Source organism: Schistocerca gregaria, chromosome 11 (assembly GCF_023897955.1).
Source record: "Schistocerca gregaria isolate iqSchGreg1 chromosome 11, iqSchGreg1.2, whole genome shotgun sequence".
Lineage (NCBI taxonomy): Eukaryota > Metazoa > Arthropoda > Insecta > Orthoptera > Acrididae > Schistocerca > Schistocerca gregaria.
The window spans coordinates 4,578,056-4,597,166 of record NC_064930.1 but is presented as its reverse complement, the minus strand read 5'-3'; the positions used below and the strand labels follow the sequence as shown (position 1 = coordinate 4,597,166).

Here is a 19,111-nt window from a genome sequence, read left to right as displayed (position 1 = left end):
AACGGTCTCGGGTTCAAGCCCCGGCTCCTCCATGTTTTGTGGTCAGTGCATGGTAAGTGTTGGTCGCGGCGAACATAAACGCACGCAAGAAGTTGCAAAACCAGCGTCACATACTGATATGATGTATACTGTCATAAGGAGAGCAAGATGTAAGTGTGGGGAGCGGCTGTTATCGTGGTGTCATCGAGTGCAGATCTGTCTTAGGTATCACGGCTTAACGTCATTGAAGTCTAGAGGTGGACAACACGTTCGTCTTACTCAGAGCGGTGTCCGAACTCTATTTTCGACGTTATGCGTGCCACTTTCATTGTGGCCAACTACGATTCGATACAGAATGCACGAAACCTGAAAGACACCCTCACTGATACATAGAGAGTAGTGTTTGTCTGCGGAATAATGGGAGTGCAAGGGTCTGTGACGTTGATATGACTGTATGTAGCACAACTAGTTATCGGGGGGGTGGGCGGAGCTCAGATGGTAGAGCGCTCGCTTAGCGTGCGAGAGGTACTGGGATCGATACCCAGCGCCTCCAGAATCTTTAACACACCTACATGCGCACCTTGCCATGCAAGTGGAATAATTCCCAACCGGCAGAGGTGTGTAGGCAGATACAAGCGAACGATTAGCATCCACAATTGGCGAGCGTGCTTTTATTCGTGCGCAGGAAGCACCCTCCTCCCACACCTACACTTAATTTAGAAACAGTACAAATGTTCCCATAAGATTCTCAAGCCTACGTCGGAAAGATCTGCCTTGCGCCGATTTCACGTAAATCCCACTGCACGTTCCCATTCTTTGCCTGCATTCGGCTGCTACTGGTGTTGCTGGTTGTGACTGCTGATAACAGATGCCGTAGCAATCAATTCATGGAGTGAGTTGTATGTTTTGCGATAGTCTGTCTCTGACAAGGAAGCACAGGTGATATAGGTGCGAACACAGGAAGCTTGCAGCCCCTCGCTGCCTGCAGACACAGAGCAGCCACACTAGAAGAGCGGCCTAAGCCGTAGGCGAAATGTGCTCATTCGCTTTGGCGCGACGTCGAACTATAAATAAGGCTGTCACTAGCGTGAGCGTCGTGTAAAGTCGGAAAAGTCATCTGCATGGGTGATTGCCAAGTTTGGGGATCGTTTCGTAGTACGATCAGTGCAATGGAGACGCGGAAACTTGTTGTGTCCCAGTGTTTTGCAGTTGGACGACAAGAGTTTTACACAGTAGCAAAGAGCGAGGCACTGAGTTGGCATGAACAATGGAGAGCACAATGGGGCTCGAGATGTGCTTGTTACCTCAGGTGCTGTGTGATTGTCGACATGGACTGAAATGGACCAATTTGTGACCGCCCTTTCAATGTAAGACGTTCAAAACAGACGGAATTTGCATTCGTGATACCAGAGCATCGAAACAACTTGGAACTCTTGTGTATATGAACGTGTCCGCGCCTTTGTATTCTGGTACCTTCGCCGCTACAAACCAACCAACCATCGTGTCCGTGCACATCAGAGTCGCAAAGAATGGAGAATAGCCAGGCTTGGTCGCGTGTGTAGCTGTAGCTCAGTTGGCAGATCGTTCGCTTAGCGTGTGAACGGTCTCGGGTTCAAGCCCCGGCTCCTCCATGTTTTGTGGTCAGTGCATGGTAAGTGTTGGTCGCGGCGAACATAAACGCACGCAAGAAGTTGCAAAACCAGCGTCACATACTGATATGATGTATACTGTCATAAGGAGAGCAAGATGTAAGTGTGGGGAGCGGCTGTTATCGTGGTGTCATCGAGTGCAGATCTGTCTTAGGTATCACGGCTTAACGTCATTGAAGTCTAGAGGTGGACAACACGTTCGTCTTACTCAGAGCGGTGTCCGAACTCTATTTTCGACGTTATGCGTGCCACTTTCATTGTGGCCAACTACGATTCGATACAGAATGCACGAAACCTGAAAGACACCCTCACTGATACATAGAGAGTAGTGTTTGTCTGCGGAATAATGGGAGTGCAAGGGTCTGTGACGTTGATATGACTGTATGTAGCACAACTAGTTATCGGGGGGGTGGGCGGAGCTCAGATGGTAGAGCGCTCGCTTAGCGTGCGAGAGGTACTGGGATCGATACCCAGCGCCTCCAGAATCTTTAACACACCTACATGCGCACCTTGCCATGCAAGTGGAATAATTCCCAACCGGCAGAGGTGTGTAGGCAGATACAAGCGAACGATTAGCATCCACAATTGGCGAGCGTGCTTTTATTCGTGCGCAGGAAGCACCCTCCTCCCACACCTACACTTAATTTAGAAACAGTACAAATGTTCCCATAAGATTCTCAAGCCTACGTCGGAAAGATCTGCCTTGCGCCGATTTCACGTAAATCCCACTGCACGTTCCCATTCTTTGCCTGCATTCGGCTGCTACTGGTGTTGCTGGTTGTGACTGCTGATAACAGATGCCGTAGCAATCAATTCATGGAGTGAGTTGTATGTTTTGCGATAGTCTGTCTCTGACAAGGAAGCACAGGTGATATAGGTGCGAACACAGGAAGCTTGCAGCCCCTCGCTGCCTGCAGACACAGAGCAGCCACACTAGAAGAGCGGCCTAAGCCGTAGGCGAAATGTGCTCATTCGCTTTGGCGCGACGTCGAACTATAAATAAGGCTGTCACTAGCGTGAGCGTCGTGTAAAGTCGGAAAAGTCATCTGCATGGGTGATTGCCAAGTTTGGGGATCGTTTCGTAGTACGATCAGTGCAATGGAGACGCGGAAACTTGTTGTGTCCCAGTGTTTTGCAGTTGGACGACAAGAGTTTTACACAGTAGCAAAGAGCGAGGCACTGAGTTGGCATGAACAATGGAGAGCACAATGGGGCTCGAGATGTGCTTGTTACCTCAGGTGCTGTGTGATTGTCGACATGGACTGAAATGGACCAATTTGTGACCGCCCTTTCAATGTAAGACGTTCAAAACAGACGGAATTTGCATTCGTGATACCAGAGCATCGAAACAACTTGGAACTCTTGTGTATATGAACGTGTCCGCGCCTTTGTATTCTGGTACCTTCGCCGCTACAAACCAACCAACCATCGTGTCCGTGCACATCAGAGTCGCAAAGAATGGAGAATAGCCAGGCTCGGTCGCGTGTGTAGCTGTAGCTCAGTTGGCAGATCGTTCGCTTAGCGTGTGAACGGTCTCGGGTTCAAGCCCCGGCTCCTCCATGTTTTGTGGTCAGTGCATGGTAAGTGTTGGTCGCGGCGAACATAAACGCACGCAAGAAGTTGCAAAACCAGCGTCACATACTGATATGATATATACTGTCATAAGGAGAGCAAGATGTAAGTGTGGTCAGCGGCTGTTATCGTGGTGTCATCGAGTGCAGATCTGTCTTAGGTATCACGGCTTAACGTCATTGAAGTCTAGAGGTGGACAACACGTTCGTCTTACTCAGAGCGGTGTCCGAACTCTATTTTCGACGTTATGCGTGCCACTTTCATTGTGGCCAACTACGATTCGATACAGAATGCACGAAACCTGAAAGACACCCTCACTGATACATAGAGAGTAGTGTTTGTCTGCGGAATAATGGGAGTGCAAGGGTCTGTGACGTTGATATGACTGTATGTAGCACAACTAGTTATCGGGGGGGTGGGCGTAGCTCAGATGGTAGAGCGCTCGCTTAGCGTGCGAGAGGTACTGGGATCGATACCCAGCGCCTCCAGAATCTTTAACACACCTACATGCGCACCTTGCCATGCAAGTGGAATAATTCCCAACCGGCAGAGGTGTGTAGGCAGATACAAGCGAACGATTAGCATCCACAATTGGCGAGCGTGCTTTTATTCGTGCGCAGGAAGCACCCTCCTCCCACACCTACACTTAATTTAGAAACAGTACAAATGTTCCCATAAGATTCTCAAGCCTACGTCGGAAAGATCTGCCTTGCGCCGATTTCACGTAAATCCCACTGCACGTTCCCATTCTTTGCCTGCATTCGGCTGCTACTGGTGTTGCTGGTTGTGACTGCTGATAACAGATGCCGTAGCAATCAATTCATGGAGTGAGTTGTATGTTTTGCGATAGTCTGTCTCTGACAAGGAAGCACAGGTGATATAGGTGCGAACACAGGAAGCTTGCAGCCCCTCGCTGCCTGCAGACACAGAGCAGCCACACTAGAAGAGCGGCCTAAGCCGTAGGCGAAATGTGCTCATTCGCTTTGGCGCGACGTCGAACTATAAATAAGGCTGTCACTAGCGTGAGCGTCGTGTAAAGTCGGAAAAGTCATCTGCATGGGTGATTGCCAAGTTTGGGGAGCGTTTCGTAGTACGATCAGTGCAATGGAGACGCGGAAACTTGTTGTGTCCCAGTGTTTTGCAGTTGGACGACAAGAGTTTTACACAGTAGCAAAGAGCGAGGCACTGAGTTGGCATGAACAATGGAGAGCACAATGGGGCTCGAGATGTGCTTGTTACCTCAGGTGCTGTGTGATTGTCGACATGGAGTGAAATGGACCAATTTGTGACCGCCCTTTCAATGTAAGACGTTCAAAACAGACGGAATTTTCATTCGTGATACCAGAGCATCGAAACAACTTGGAACTCTTGTGTATATGAACGTGTCCGCGCCTTTGTATTCTGGTACCTTCGCCGCTACAAACCAACCAACCATCGTGTCCGTGCACATCAGAGTCGCAAAGAATGGAGAATAGCCAGGCTTGGTCGCGTGTGTAGCTGTAGCTCAGTTGGCAGATCGTTCGCTTAGCGTGTGAACGGTCTCGGGTTCAAGCCCCGGCTCCTCCATGTTTTGTGGTCAGTGCATGGTAAGTGTTGGTCGCGGCGAACATAAATGCACGCAAGAAGTTGCAAAACCAGCGTCACATACTGATATGATGTATACTGTCATAAGGAGAGCAAGATGTAAGTGTGGTCAGCGGCTGTTATCGTGGTGTCATCGAGTGCAGATCTGTCTTAGGTATCACGGCTTAACGTCATTGAAGTCTAGAGGTGGACAACACGTTCGTCTTACTCAGAGCGGTGGCCGAACTCTATTTTCGACGTTATGCGTGCCACTTTCATTGTGGCCAACTACGATTCGATACAGAATGCACGAAACCTGAAAGACACCCTCACTGATACATAGAGAGTAGTGTTTGTCTGCGGAATAATGGGAGTGCAAGGGTCTGTGACGTTGATATGACTGTATGTAGCACAACTAGTTATCGGGGGGGTGGGCGTAGCTCAGATGGTAGAGCGCTCGCTTAGCGTGCGAGAGGTACTGGGATCGATACCCAGCGCCTCCAGAATCTTTAACACACCTACATGCGCACCTTGCCATGCAAGTGGAATAATTCCCAACCGGCAGAGGTGTGTAGGCAGATACAAGCGAACGATTAGCATCCACAATTGGCGAGCGTGCTTTTATTCGTGCGCAGGAAGCACCCTCCTCCCACACCTACACTTAATTTAGAAACAGTACAAATGTTCCCATAAGATTCTCAAGCCTACGTCGGAAAGATCTGCCTTGCGCCGATTTCACGTAAATCCCACTGCACGTTCCCATTCTTTGCCTGCATTCGGCTGCTACTGGTGTTGCTGGTTGTGACTGCTGATAACAGATGCCGTAGCAATCAATTCATGGAGTGAGTTGTATGTTTTGCAATAGTCTGTCTCTGACAAGGAAGCACTGGTGATATAGGTGCGAACACAGGAAGCTTGCAGCCCCTCGCTGCCTGCAGACACAGAGCAGCCACACTAGAAGAGCGGCCTAAGCCGTAGGCGAAATGTGCTCATTCGCTTTGGCGCGACGTCGAACTATAAATAAGGCTGTCACTAGCGTGAGCGTCGTGTAAAGTCGGAAAAGTCATCTGCATGGGTGATTGCCAAGTTTGGGGAGCGTTTCGTAGTACGATCAGTGCAATGGAGACGCGGAAACTTGCTGTGTCCCAGTGTTTTGCAGTTGGACGACAAGAGTTTTACACAGTAGCAAAGAGCGAGGCACTGAGTTGGCATGAACAATGGAGAGCACAATGGGGCTCGAGATGTGCTTGTTACCTCAGGTGCTGTGTGATTGTGGGCAAGGAGTGAAATGGACCAATTTGTGACCGCCCTTTCAATTTAAGACGTTCAAAACAGACGGAATTTGCATTCGTAATACCAGAGCATCGAAACTACTTGGAACTCTTGTGTATATGAACGTGTCCGCGCCTTTGTATTCTGGTACCTTCGCCGCTACAAACCAACCAACCATCGTGTCCGTGCACATCAGAGTCGCAAAGAATGGAGAATAGCCAGGCTTGGTCGTGTGTGTAGCTGTAGCTCAGTTAGCAGATCGTTCGCTTAGCGTGTGAACAGTCTCGGGTTCAAGCCCCGGCTCCTCCATGTTTTGTGGTCAGTGCATGGTAAGTGTTGGTCGCGGCGAACATAAACGCACGCAAGAAGTTGCAAAACCAGCGTCACATACTGATATGATGTATACTGTCATAAGGAGAGCAAGATGTAAGTGTGGGGAGCGGCTGTTATCGTGGTGTCATCGAGTGCAGATCTGTCTTAGGTGTCACGGCTTAACGTCATTGAAGTCTAGAGGTGGACAACACGTTCGTCTTACTCAGAGCGGTGTCCGAACTCTATTTTCGACGTTATGCGTGCCACTTTCATTGTGGCCAACTACGATTCGATACAGAATGCACGAAACCTGAAAGACACCCTCACTGATACATAGAGAGTAGTGTTTGTCTGCGGAATAATGGGAGTGCAAGGGTCCGTGACGTTGATATGACTGTATGTAGCACTACTACTTATCGGGTGGGTGGGCGTAGCTCAGATGGTAGAGCGCTCGCTTAGTGTGCGAGAGGTACTGGGATCGATACCCAGCGCCTACAGAATTTTTAACACACCTACATTCGCACCTTGCCATGCAAGTGGAATAATTCCCAACCGGCAGAGGTGTGTAGGCAGATACAAGCGAACGATTAGCATCCACAATTGCGCCGATTTCACGTAAATCCCACTGCACGTTCCCATTCTTTGCGTGCAGTCGGCTGCTACTGGTGTTGCTGGTTGTGACTGCTGATAACAGATGCCGTAGCAATCAATTCATGGAGTGAGTTGTATGTTTTGCGATAGTCTGTCTCTGACAAGGAAGCACTGGTGATATAGGTGCGAACACAGGAAGCTTGCAGCCCCTCGCTGCCTGCAGACACAGAGCAGCCACACTAGAAGAGCGGCCTAAGCCGTAGGCGAAATGTGCTCATTCGCTTTGGCGCGACGTCGAACTATAAATAAGGCTGTCACTAGCGTGAGCGTCGTGTAAAGTCGGAAAAGTCATCTGCATGGGTGATTGCCAAGTTTGGGGAGCGTTTCGTAGTACGATCAGTGCAATGGAGACGCGGAAACTTGTTGTGTCCCAGTGTTTTGCAGTTGGACGACAAGAGTTTTACACAGTAGCAAAGAGCGAGGCACTGAGTTGGCATGACCAATGGAGAGCACAATGGGGCTCGAGATGTGCTTGTTACCTCAGGTGCTGTGTGATTGTCGACATGGAGTGAAATGGACCAATTTGTGACCGCCCTTTCAATGTAAGACGTTCAAAACAGACGGAATTTGCATTCGTAATACCAGAGCATCGAAACAACTTGGAACTCTTGTGTATATGAACGTGTCCGCGCCTTTGTATTCTGGTACCTTCGCCGCTAGAAACCAACCAACCATCGTGTCCGTGCACATCAGAGTCGCAAAGAATGGAGAATAGCCAGGCTTGGTCGCGTGTGTAGCTGTAGCTCAGTTGGCAGATCGTTCGCTTAGCGTGTGAACGGTCTCGGGTTCAAGCCCCGGCTCCTCCATGTTTTGTGGTCAGTGCATGGTAAGTGTTGGTCGCGGCGAACATAAACGCACGCAAGAAGTTGCAAAACCAGCGTCACATACTGATATGATGTATACTGTCATAAGGAGAGCAAGATGTAAGTGTGGGGACCGACTGTTATCGTGGTGTCATCGAGTGCAGATCTGTCTTAGGTATCACGGCTTAACGTCATTGAAGTCTAGAGGTGGACAACACGTTCGTCTTACTCAGAGCGGTGTCCGAACTCTATTTTCGACGTTATGCGTGCCACTTTCATTGTGGCCAACTACGATTCGATACAGAATGCACGAAACCTGAAAGACACCCTCACTGATACATAGAGAGTAGTGTTTGTCTGCGGAATAATGGGAGTGCAAGGGTCTGTGACGTTGATATGACTGTATGTAGCACAACTAGTTATCGGGGGGGTGGGCGTAGCTCAGATGGTAGAGCGCTCGCTTAGCGTGCGAGAGGTACTGGGATCGATACCCAGCGCCTCCAGAATCTTTAACACACCTACATGCGCACCTTGCCATGCAAGTGGAATAATTCCCAACCGGCCGAGGTGTGTAGGCAGATACAAGCGAACGATTAGCATCCACAATTGCGCCGATTTCACGTAAATCCCACTGCACGTTCCCATTCTTTGCGTGCAGTCGGCTGCTACTGGTGTTGCTGGTTGTGACTGCTGATAACAGATGCCGTAGCAATCAATTCATGGAGTGAGTTGTATGTTTTGCGATAGTCTGTCTCTGACAAGGAAGCACTGGTGATATTGGTGCGAACACAGGAAGCTTGCAGCCCCTCGCTGCCTGCAGACACAGAGCAGCCACACTAGAAGAGCGTTCTAAGCCGTAGGCGAAATGTGCTCATTCGCTTTGGCGCGACGTCGAACTATAAATAAGGCTGTCACTAGCGTGAGCGTCGTGTAAAGTCGGAAAAGTCATCTGCATGGGTGATTGCCAAGTTTGGGGAGCGTTTCGTAGTACGATCAGTGCAATGGAGACGCGGAAACTTGTTGTGTCCCAGTGTTTTGCAGTTGGACGACAAGAGTTTTACACAGTAGCAAAGAGCGAGGCACTGAGTTGGCATGAACAATGGAGAGCACAATGGGGCTCGAGATGTGCTTGTTACCTCAGGTGCTGTGTGATTGTCGACATGGAGTGAAATGGACCAATTTGTGACCGCCCTTTCAATGTAAGACGTTCAAAACAGACGGAATTTGCATTCGTAATACCAGAGCATCGAAACTACTTGGAACTCTTGTGTATATGAACGTGTCCGCGCCTTTGTATTCTGGTACCTTCGCCGCTACAAACCAACCAACCATCGTGTCCGTGCACATCAGAGTCGCAAAGAATGGAGAATAGCCAGGCTTGGTCGCGTGTGTAGCTGTACCTCAGTTGGCAGATCGTTCGCTTAGCGTGTGAACGGTCTCGGGTTCAAGCCCCGGCTCCTCCATGTTTTGTGGTCAGTGCATGGTAAGTGTTGGTCGCGGCGAACATAAACGCACGCAAGAAGTTGCAAAACCAGCGTCACATACTGATATGATGTATACTGTCATAAGGAGAGCAAGATGTAAGTGTGGGGACCGACTGTTATCGTGGTGTCATCGAGTGCAGATCTGTCTTAGGTATCACGGCTTAACGTCATTGAAGTCTACAGGTGGACAACACGTTCGTCTTACTCAGAGCGGTGTCCGAACTCTATTTTCGACGTTATGCGTGCCACTTTCATTGTGGCCAACTACGATTCGATACAGAATGCACGAAACCTGAAAGACACCCTCACTGATACATAGAGAGTAGTGTTTGTCTGCGGAATAATGGGAGTGCAAGGGTCTGTGACGTTGATATGACTGTATGTAGCACAACTAGTTATCGGGGGGGTGGGCGGAGCTCAGATGGTAGAGCGCTCGCTTAGCGTGCGAGAGGTACTGGGATCGATACCCAGCGCCTCCAGAATCTTTAACACACCTACATGCGCACCTTGCCATGCAAGTGGAATAATTCCCAACCGGCAGAGGTGTGTAGGCAGATACAAGTGAACGATTAGCATCCACAATTGGCGAGCGTGCTTTTATTCGTGCGCAGGAAGCACCCTCCTCCCACACCTACACTTAATATAGAAACAGTACAAATGTTCCCATAAGATTCTCAAGCCTACGTCGGAAAGATCTGCCTTGCGCCGATTTCACGTAAATCCCACTGCACGTTCCCATTCTTTGCCTGCAGTCGGCTGCTGCTGGTGTTGCTGGTTGTGACTGCTGATAACAGATGCCGTAGCAATCAATTCATGGAGTGAGTTGTATGTTTTGCGATAGTCTGTCTCTGACAAGGAATCACAGGTGATATAGGTGCGAACACAGGAAGCTTGCAGCCCCTCGCTGCCTGCAGACACAGAGCAGCCACACTAGAAGCGCGGCCTAAGCCGTAGGCGAAATGTGCTCATTCGCTTTGGCGCGACGTCGAACTATAAATAAGGCTTTCACTAGCGTGAGCGTCGTGTAAAGTCGGAAAAGTCATCTGCATGGGTGATTGCCAAGTTTGGGGAGCGTTTCGTAGTACGATCAGTGCAATGGAGACGCGGAAACTTGCTGTGTCCCAGTGTTTTGCAGTTGGACGACAAGAGTTTTACACAGTAGCAAAGAGCGAGGCACTGTATTGGCATGAACAATGGAGAGCACAATGGGGCTCGAGATGTGCTTGTTACCTCAGGTGCTGTGTGATTGTGGACAAGGAGTGAAATGGACCAATTTGTGACCGCCCTTTCAATGTAAGACGTTCAAAACAGACGGAATTTGCATTCGTAATACCAGAGCATCGAAACAACTTGGAACTCTTGTGTATATGAACGTGTCCGCGCCTTTGTATTCTGGTACCTTCGCCGCTACAAACCAACCAACCATCGTGTCCGTGCACATCAGAGTCGCAAAGAATGGAGAATAGCCAGGCTTGGTCGCGTGTGTAGCTGTAGCTCAGTTGGCAGATCGTTCGCTTAGCGTGTGAACGGTCTCGGGTTCAAGCCCCGGCTCCTCCATGTTTTGTGGTCAGTGCATGGTAAGTGTTGGTCGCGGCGAACATAAACGCACGCAAGAAGTTGCAAAACCAGCGTCACATACTGATATGATGTATACTGTCATAAGGAGAGCAAGATGTAAGTGTGGGGAGCGGCTGTTATCGTGGTGTCATCGAGTGCAGATCTGTCTTAGGTGTCACGGCTTAACGTCATTGAAGTCTAGAGGTGGACAACACGTTCGTCTTACTCAGAGCGGTGTCCGAACTCTATTTTCGACGTTATGCGTGCCACTTTCATTGTGGCCAACTACGATTCGATACAGAATGCACGAAACCTGAAAGACACCCTCACTGATACATAGAGAGTAGTGTTTGTCTGCGGAATAATGGGAGTGCAAGGGTCTGTGACGTTGATATGACTGTATGTAGCACTACTAGTTATCGGGGGGGTGGGCGTAGCTCAGATGGTAGAGCGCTCGCTTAGTGTGCGAGAGGTACTGGGATCGATACCCAGCGCCTACAGAATTTTTAACACACCTACATGCGCACCTTGCCATGCAAGTGGAATAGTTCCCAACCGGCAGAGGTGTGTAGGCAGATACAAGCGAACGATTAGCATCCACAATTGGCGAGCGTGCTTTTATTCGTGCGCAGGAAGCACCCTCCTCCCACACCTACACTTAATTTAGAAACAGTACAAATGTTCCCATAAGATTCTCAAGCCTACGTCGGAAAGATCTGCCTTGCGCCGATTTCACGTAAATCCCACTGCACGTTCCCATTCTTTGCCTGCAGTCGACTGCTACTGGTGTTGCTGGTTGTGACTGCTGATAACAGATGCCGTAGCAATCAATTCATGGAGTGAGTTGTATGTTTTGCGATAGTCTGTCTCTGACAAGGAAGCACTGGTGATATAGGTGCGAACACAGGAAGCTTGCAGCCCCTCGCTGCCTGCAGACACAGAGCAGCCACACTAGAAGAGCGGCCTAAGCCGTAGGCGAAATGTGCTCATTCGCTTTGGCGCGACGTCGAACTATAAATAAGGCTGTCACTAGCGTGAGCGTCGTGTAAAGTCGGAAAAATCATCTGCATGGGTGATTGCCAAGTTTGGGGAGCGTTTCGTAGTACGATCAGTGCAATGGAGACGCGGAAACTTGTTGTGTCCCAGTGTTTTGCAGTTGGACGACAAGAGTTTTACAAAGTAGCAAAGAGCGAGGCACTGAGTTGGCATGAACAATGGAGAGCACAATGGGGCTCGAGATGTGCTTGTTACCTCAGGTGCTGTGTGATTGTCGACATGGAGTGAAATGGACCAATTTGTGACCGCCCTTTCAATGTAAGACGTTCAAAACAGACGGAATTTGCATTCGTAATACCAGAGCATCGAAACAACTTGGAACTCTTGTGTATATGAACGTGTCCCCGCCTTTGTATTCTGGTACCTTCGCCGCTACAAACCAACCAACCATCGTGTCCGTGCACATCAGAGTCGCAAAGAATGGAGAATAGCCAGGCTTGGTCGCGTGTGTAGCTGTAGCTCAGTTGGCAGATCGTTCGCTTAGCGTGTGAACGGTCTCGGGTTCAAGCCCCGGCTCCTCCATGTTTTGTGGTCAGTGCATGGTAAGTGTTGGTCGCGGCGAACATAAACGCACACAAGAAGTTGCAAAACCAGCGTCACATACTGATATGATGTATACTGTCATAAGGAGAGCAAGATGTAAGTGTGGGGAGCGGCTGTTATCGTGGTGTCATCGAGTGCAGATCTGTCTTAGGTATCACGGCTTAACGTCATTGAAGTCTAGAGGTGGACAACACGTTCGTCTTACTCAGAGCGGTGTCCGAACTCTATTTTCGACGTTATGCGTGCCACTTTCATTGTGGCCAACTACGATTCGATACAGAATGCACGAAACCTGAAAGACACCCTCACTGATACATAGAGAGTAGTGTTTGTCTGCGGAATAATGGGAGTGCAAGGGTCTGTGACGTTGATATGACTGTATGTAGCACAACTAGTTATCGGGGGGGTGGGCGTAGCTCAGATGGTAGAGCGCTCGCTTAGCGTGCGAGAGGTACTGGGATCGATACCCAGCGCCTCCAGAATCTTTAACACACCTACATGCGCACCTTGCCATGCAAGTGGAATAATTCCCAACCGGCAGAGGTGTGTAGGCAGATACAAGCGAACGATTAGCATCCACAATTGGCGAGCGTGCTTTCATTCGTGCGCAGGAAGCACCCTCCTCCCACACCTACACTTAATTTAGAAACAGTACAAATGTTCCCATAAGATTCTCAAGCCTACGTCGGAAAGATCTGCCTTGCGCCGAATTCACGTAAATCCCACTGCACGTTCCCATTCTTTGCCTGCAGTCGGCTGCTACTGGTGTTGCTGGTTGTGACTGCTGATAACAGATGCCGTAGCAATCAATTCATGGAGTGAGTTGTATGTTTTGCGATAGTCTGTCTCTGACAAGGAAGCACAGGTGATATAGGTGCGAACACAGGAAGCTTGCAGCCCCTCGCTGCCTGCAGACACAGAGCAGCCACACTAGAAGAGCGGCCTAAGCCGTAGGCGAAATGTGCTCATTCGCTTTGGCGCGACGTCGAACTATAAATAAGGCTGTCACTAGCGTGAGCGTCGTGTAAAGTCGGAAAAGTCATCTGCATGGGTGATTGCCAAGTTTGGGGAGCGTTTCGTAGTACGATCAGTGCAATGGAGACGCGGAAACTTGTTGTGTCCCAGTGTTTTGCAGTTGGACGACAAGAGTTTTACACAGTAGCAAAGAGCGAGGCACTGAGTTGGCATGAACAATGGAGAGCACAATGGGGCTCGAGATGTGCTTGTTACCTCAGGTGCTGTGTGATTGTCGACATGGAGTGAAATGGACCAATTTGTGACCACCCTTTCAATGTAAGACGTTCAAAACAGACGGAATTTGCATTCGTAATACCAGAGCATCGAAACTACTTGGAACTCTTGTGTATATGAACGTGTCCGCGCCTTTGTATTCTGGTACCTTCGCCGCTACAAACCAACCAACCATCGTGTCCGTGCACATCAGAGTCGCAAAGAATGGAGAATAGCCAGGCTTGGTCGCGTGTGTAGCTGTAGCTCAGTTGGCAGATCGTTCGCTTAGCGTGTGAACGGTCTCGGGTTCAAGCCCCGGCTCCTCCATGTTTTGTGGTCAGTGCATGGTAAGTGTTGGTCGCGGCGAACATAAACGCACGCAAGAAGTTGCAAAACCAGCGTCACAGACTGATATGATGTATACTGTCATAAGTAGAGCAAGATGTAAGTGTGGGGACCGACTGTTATCGTGGTGTCATCGAGTGCAGATCTGTCTTAGGTATCACGGCTTAACGTCATTGAAGTCTAGAGGTGGACAACACGTTCGTCTTACTCAGAGCGGTGTCCGAACTCTATTTTCGACGTTATGCGTGCCACTTTCATTGTGGCCAACTACGATTCGATACAGAATGCACGAAACCTGAAAGACACCCTCACTGATACATAGAGAGTAGTGTTTGTCTGCGGAATAATGGGAGTGCAAGGGTCTGTGACGTTGATATGACTGTATGTAGCACTACTAGTTATCGGGGGGGTGGGCGTAGCTCAGATGGTAGAGCGCTCGCTTAGCGTGCGAGAGGTACTGGGATCGATACCCAGCGCCTCCAGAATCTTTAACACACCTACATGCGCACCTTGCCATGCAAGTGGAATAATTCCCAACCGGCAGAGGTGTGTAGGCAGATACAAGCGAACGATTAGCATCCACAATTGGCGAGCGTGCTTTTATTCGTGCGCAGGAAGCACCCTCCTCCCACACCTACACTTAATTTAGAAACAGTACAAATGTTCCCATAAGATTCTCAAGCCTACGTCGGAAAGATCTGCCTTGCGCCGATTTCACGTAAATCCCACTGCACGTTCCCATTCTTTGCCTGCAGTCGGCTGCTACTGGTGTTGCTGGTTGTGACTGCTGATAACAGATGCCGTAGCAATCAATTCATGGAGTGAGTTGTATGTTTTGCGATAGTCTGTCTCTGACAAGGAAGCACAGGTGATATAGGTGCGAACACAGGAAGCTTGCAGCCCCTCGCTGCCTGCAGACACAGAGCAGCCACACTAGAAGCGCGGCCTAAGCCGTAGGCGAAATGTGCTCATTCGCTTTGGCGCGACGTCGAACTATAAATAAGGCTGTCACTAGCGTGAGCGCCGTGTAAAGTCGGAAAAGTCATCTGCATGGGTGATTGCCAAGTTTGGGGAGCGTTTCGTAGTACGATCAGTGCAATGGAGACGCGGAAACTTGCTGTGTCCCAGTGTTTTGCAGTTGGACGACAAGAGTTTTACACAGTAGCAAAGAGCGAGGCACTGAGTTGGCATGAACAATGGAGAGCACAATGGGGCTCGAGATGTGCTTGTTACCTCAGGTGCTGTGTGATTGTCGACATGGAGTGAAATGGACCAATTTGTGACCGCCCTTTCAATGTAAGACGTTCAAAACAGACGGAATTTGCATTCGTAATACCAGAGCATCGAAACTACTTGGAACTCTTGTGTATATGAACGTGTCCGCGCCTTTGTATTCTGGTACCTTCGCCGCTACAAACCGACAAACCATCGTGTCCGTGCACATCAGAGTCGCAAAGAATGGAGAAAAGCCAGGCTTGGTCGCGTGTGTAGCTGTAGCTCAGTTGGCAGATCGTTCGCTTAGCGTGTGAACGGTCTCGGGTTCAAGCCCCGGCTCCTCCATGTTTTGTGGTCAGTGCATGGTAAGTGTTGGTCGCGGCGAACATAAACGCACGCAAGAAGTTGCAAAACCAGCCTCACATACAGATATGATGTATACTGTCATAAGGAGAGCAAGATGTCAGTGTGGGGAGCGGCTGTTATCGTGGTGTCATCGAGTGCAGATCTGTCTTAGGTGTCACGGCTTAACGTCATTGAAGTCTAGAGGTGGACAACACGTTCGTCTTACTCAGAGCGGTGTCCGAACTCTATTTTCGACGTTATGCGTGCCACTTTCATTGTGGCCAACTACGATTCGATACAGAATGCACGAAACCTGAAAGACACCCTCACTGATACATAGAGAGTAGTGTTTGTCTGCGGAATAATGGGAGTGCAAGGGTCTGTGACGTTGATATGACTGTATGTAGCACTACTAGTTACCGGGGGGGTGGGCGTAGCTCAGATGGTAGAGCGCTCGCTTAGTGTGCGAGAGGTACTGGGATCGATACCCAGCGCCTCCAGAATTTTTAACACACCTACATGCGCACCTTGCCATGCAAGTGGAATAATTCCCAACCGGCAGAGGTGTGTAGGCAGATACAAGCGAACGATTAGCATCCACAATTGGCGAGCGTGCTTTTATTCGTGCGCAGGAAGCACCCTCCTCCCACACCTACACTTAATTTAGAAACAGTACAAATGTTCCCATAAGATTCTCAAGCCTACGTCGGAAAGATCTGCCTTGCGCCGATTTCACGTAAATCCCACTGCACGTTCCCATTCTTTGCCTGCAGTCGGCTGCTACTGGTGTTGCTGGTTGTGACTGCTGATAACAGATGCCGTAGCAATCAATTCATGGAGTGAGTTGTATGTTTTGCGATAGTCTGTCTCTGAAAAGGAAGCACAGGTGATATAGGTGCGAACACAGGAAGCTTGCAGCCCCTCGCTGCCTGCAGACACAGAGCAGCCACACTAGAAGCGCGGCCTAAGCCGTAGGCGAAAGGTGCTCATTCGCTTTGGCGCGACGTCGAACTATAAATAAGGCTGTCACTAGCGTGAGCGTTGCGTGACCATCGTGTAAAGTCGGAAAAGTGATCTGCATGGGTGATTGCCAAGTTTGGGGAGCGTTTCGTAGTACGATCAGTGCAATGGGGACACGGAAACTTGTTGTGTCCCAGTGTTTTGCAGTTGGACGACAAGAGTTTTACACAGTAGCAAAGAGCGAGGCACTGAGTTGGCATGAACAATGGAGAGCACAATGGGGCTCGAGATGTGCTTGTTACCTCAGGTGCTGTGTGATTGTCGACATGGAGTGAAATGGACCAATTTGTGACCGCCCTTTCAATGTAAGACGTTCAAAACAGACGGAATTTGCATTCGTAATACCAGAGCATCGAAACTACTTGGAACTCTTGTGTATATGAACGTGTCCGCGCCTTTGTATTCTGGTACCTTCGCCGCTACAAACCAACCAACCATCGTGTCCGTGCACATCAGAGTCGCAAAGAATGGAGAATAGCCAGGCTTGGTCGCGTGTGTAGCTGTACCTCAGTTGGCAGATCGTTCGCTTAGCGTGTGAACGGTCTCGGGTTCAAGCCCCGGCTCCTCCATGTTTTGTGGTCAGTGCATGGTAAGTGTTGGTCGCGGCGAACATAAACGCACGCAAGAAGTTGCAAAACCAGCGTCACATACTGATATGATGTATACTGTCATAAGGAGAGCAAGATGTAAGTGTGGGGAGCGGCTGTTATCGTGGTGTCATCGAGTGCAGATCTGTCTTAGGTGTCACGGCTTAACGTCATTGAAGTCTAGAGGTGGACAACACGTTCGTCTTACTCAGAGCGGTGTCCGAACTCTATTTTCGACGTTATGCGTGCCACTTTCATTGTGGCCAACTACGATTCGATACAGAATGCACGAAACCTGAAAGACACCCTCACTGATACATAGGGAGTAGTGTTTGTCTGCGGAATAATGGGAGTGCAAGGGTCTGTGACGTTGATATGACTGTATGTAGCACTACTAGTTATCGGGGGGGTGGGCGTAGCTCAGATGGTAGAGCGCTCGCTTAGTGTGCGAGAGGTACTGGGATCGATACCCAGCGCCTCCAGTCGGCTGCTACTGGTGTTGCTGGTTGTGACTGCTGATAACAGATGCCGTAGCAATCAATTCATGGAGTGAGTTGTATGTTTTGCGATAGTCTGTCTCTGACAAAGAAGCACAGGTGATATAGGTGCGAACACAGGAAGCTTGCAGCCCCTCGCTGCCTGCAGACACAGAGCAGCCACACTAGAAGAGCGGCCTAAGCCGTAGGCGAAATGTGCTCATTCGCTTTGGCGCGACGTCGAACTATAAATAAGGCTGTCACTAGCGTGAGCGTCGTCTCCCCTCCTCCTCCCTGGCATCCTATCTCCCCCTCCCTCCTTCCCTCCCCCTGTTTTTTCCCTTGGCAGGCCCCCAGCTTTTCGGTGTGGACAGTGCCCCTGCAAGCGCCGAAGCCCATCTCCGCAGTGTCCGTGTCTTTCGTCCCGTCTGTGCCTCGCGTGTTTCTTCATTTTCTGCTCCACCGTTCACCTGTGCTAGTGTTCTCTGTTCCGTGCTGTGCTGCCCGTCTTTTTAAAACTGAAACAGTGCTGCGTCGGTGAACGACTTCATTTCTTTTTATTCTCTGTTGTCTTCTGATTTTTGTCCTCCATGTCTGTGTTTTGAGATTATGTCTTCCTGTTTTTCTCTCTTGTATGTTTCTTGTGGCCGAAGAGCGGCATATTAGGCCGCTGCCGGCCTACCTTTGTAGGTATAAAATGACAATAAAGGAAAAAAAAAAAAAAAAAAAAAAGCGTGAGCGTCGTGTAAAGTCGGAAAAGTCATCTGCATGGGTGATTGCCAAGTTTGGGGAGCGTTTCGTAGTACGATCAGTGCAATGGAGACGCGGAAACTTGTTGTGTCCCAGTGTTTTGCAGTTGGACGACAAGAGTTTTACACAGTAGCAAAGAGCGAGGCACTGAGTTGGCATGAACAATGGAGAGCACAATGGGGCTCGAGATGTGCTTGTTACCTCAGGTGCTGTGTGATTGTCGACATGGAGTGAAATGGACCAATTTGTGACCGCCCTTTCAATGTAAGACGTTCAAAACAGACGGAATTTGCATTCGTAATACCAGAGCATCGAAACAACTTGGAACTCTTGTGTATATGAACGTGTCCGCGCCTTTGTATTCTGGTACCTTCGCAGCTACAAACCAACCAACCATCGTGTCCGTTCACATCAGAGTCGCAAAGAATGGAGAATAGCCAGGCTTGGTCGCGTGTGTAGCTGTAGCTCAGTTGGCAGATCGTTCGCTTAGCGTGTGAACGGTCTCGGGTTCAAGCCCGGGCTCCTCCATGTTTTGTGGTCAGTGCATGGTAAATGTTGGTCGCGGCGAACATAAACGCACGCAAGAAGTTGCAAAACCAGCGTCACATACTGACATGATGTATACTGTCATAAGGAGAGCAAGATGTAAGTGTGGGGACCGACTGTTATCGTGGTGTCATCGAGTGCAGATCTGTCTTAGGT

At 49.5% G+C, this 19,111-nt stretch overlaps 7 non-coding genes across 7 annotated transcripts; all 7 read left to right on the top strand.

The window, feature by feature from the left end:
- Positions 1-3,614: 3,614 nt before the first annotated feature.
- Positions 3,615-3,688, top strand: Trnaa-agc (transfer RNA alanine (anticodon AGC)). The gene has a single exon. It is a non-coding gene; the product is annotated as a tRNA-Ala (tRNA).
- A 1,504-nt stretch (positions 3,689-5,192) lies between these two features.
- Trnaa-agc (transfer RNA alanine (anticodon AGC)) lies at positions 5,193-5,266 on the top strand. Its single transcript has one exon. It is a non-coding gene; the product is annotated as a tRNA-Ala (tRNA).
- Positions 5,267-6,771: 1,505 nt separating this feature from the next.
- Trnat-agu (transfer RNA threonine (anticodon AGU)) lies at positions 6,772-6,844 on the top strand. Its single transcript has one exon. It is a non-coding gene; the product is annotated as a tRNA-Thr (tRNA).
- Positions 6,845-8,230: 1,386 nt separating this feature from the next.
- Positions 8,231-8,304, top strand: Trnaa-agc (transfer RNA alanine (anticodon AGC)). The gene has a single exon. It is a non-coding gene; the product is annotated as a tRNA-Ala (tRNA).
- Positions 8,305-11,269: 2,965 nt separating this feature from the next.
- Trnat-agu (transfer RNA threonine (anticodon AGU)) lies at positions 11,270-11,342 on the top strand. Its single transcript has one exon. It is a non-coding gene; the product is annotated as a tRNA-Thr (tRNA).
- A 1,504-nt stretch (positions 11,343-12,846) lies between these two features.
- Positions 12,847-12,920, top strand: Trnaa-agc (transfer RNA alanine (anticodon AGC)). The gene has a single exon. It is a non-coding gene; the product is annotated as a tRNA-Ala (tRNA).
- Positions 12,921-14,424: 1,504 nt separating this feature from the next.
- Trnaa-agc (transfer RNA alanine (anticodon AGC)) lies at positions 14,425-14,498 on the top strand. The gene has a single exon. It is a non-coding gene; the product is annotated as a tRNA-Ala (tRNA).
- Positions 14,499-19,111: the final 4,613 nt, after the last annotated feature.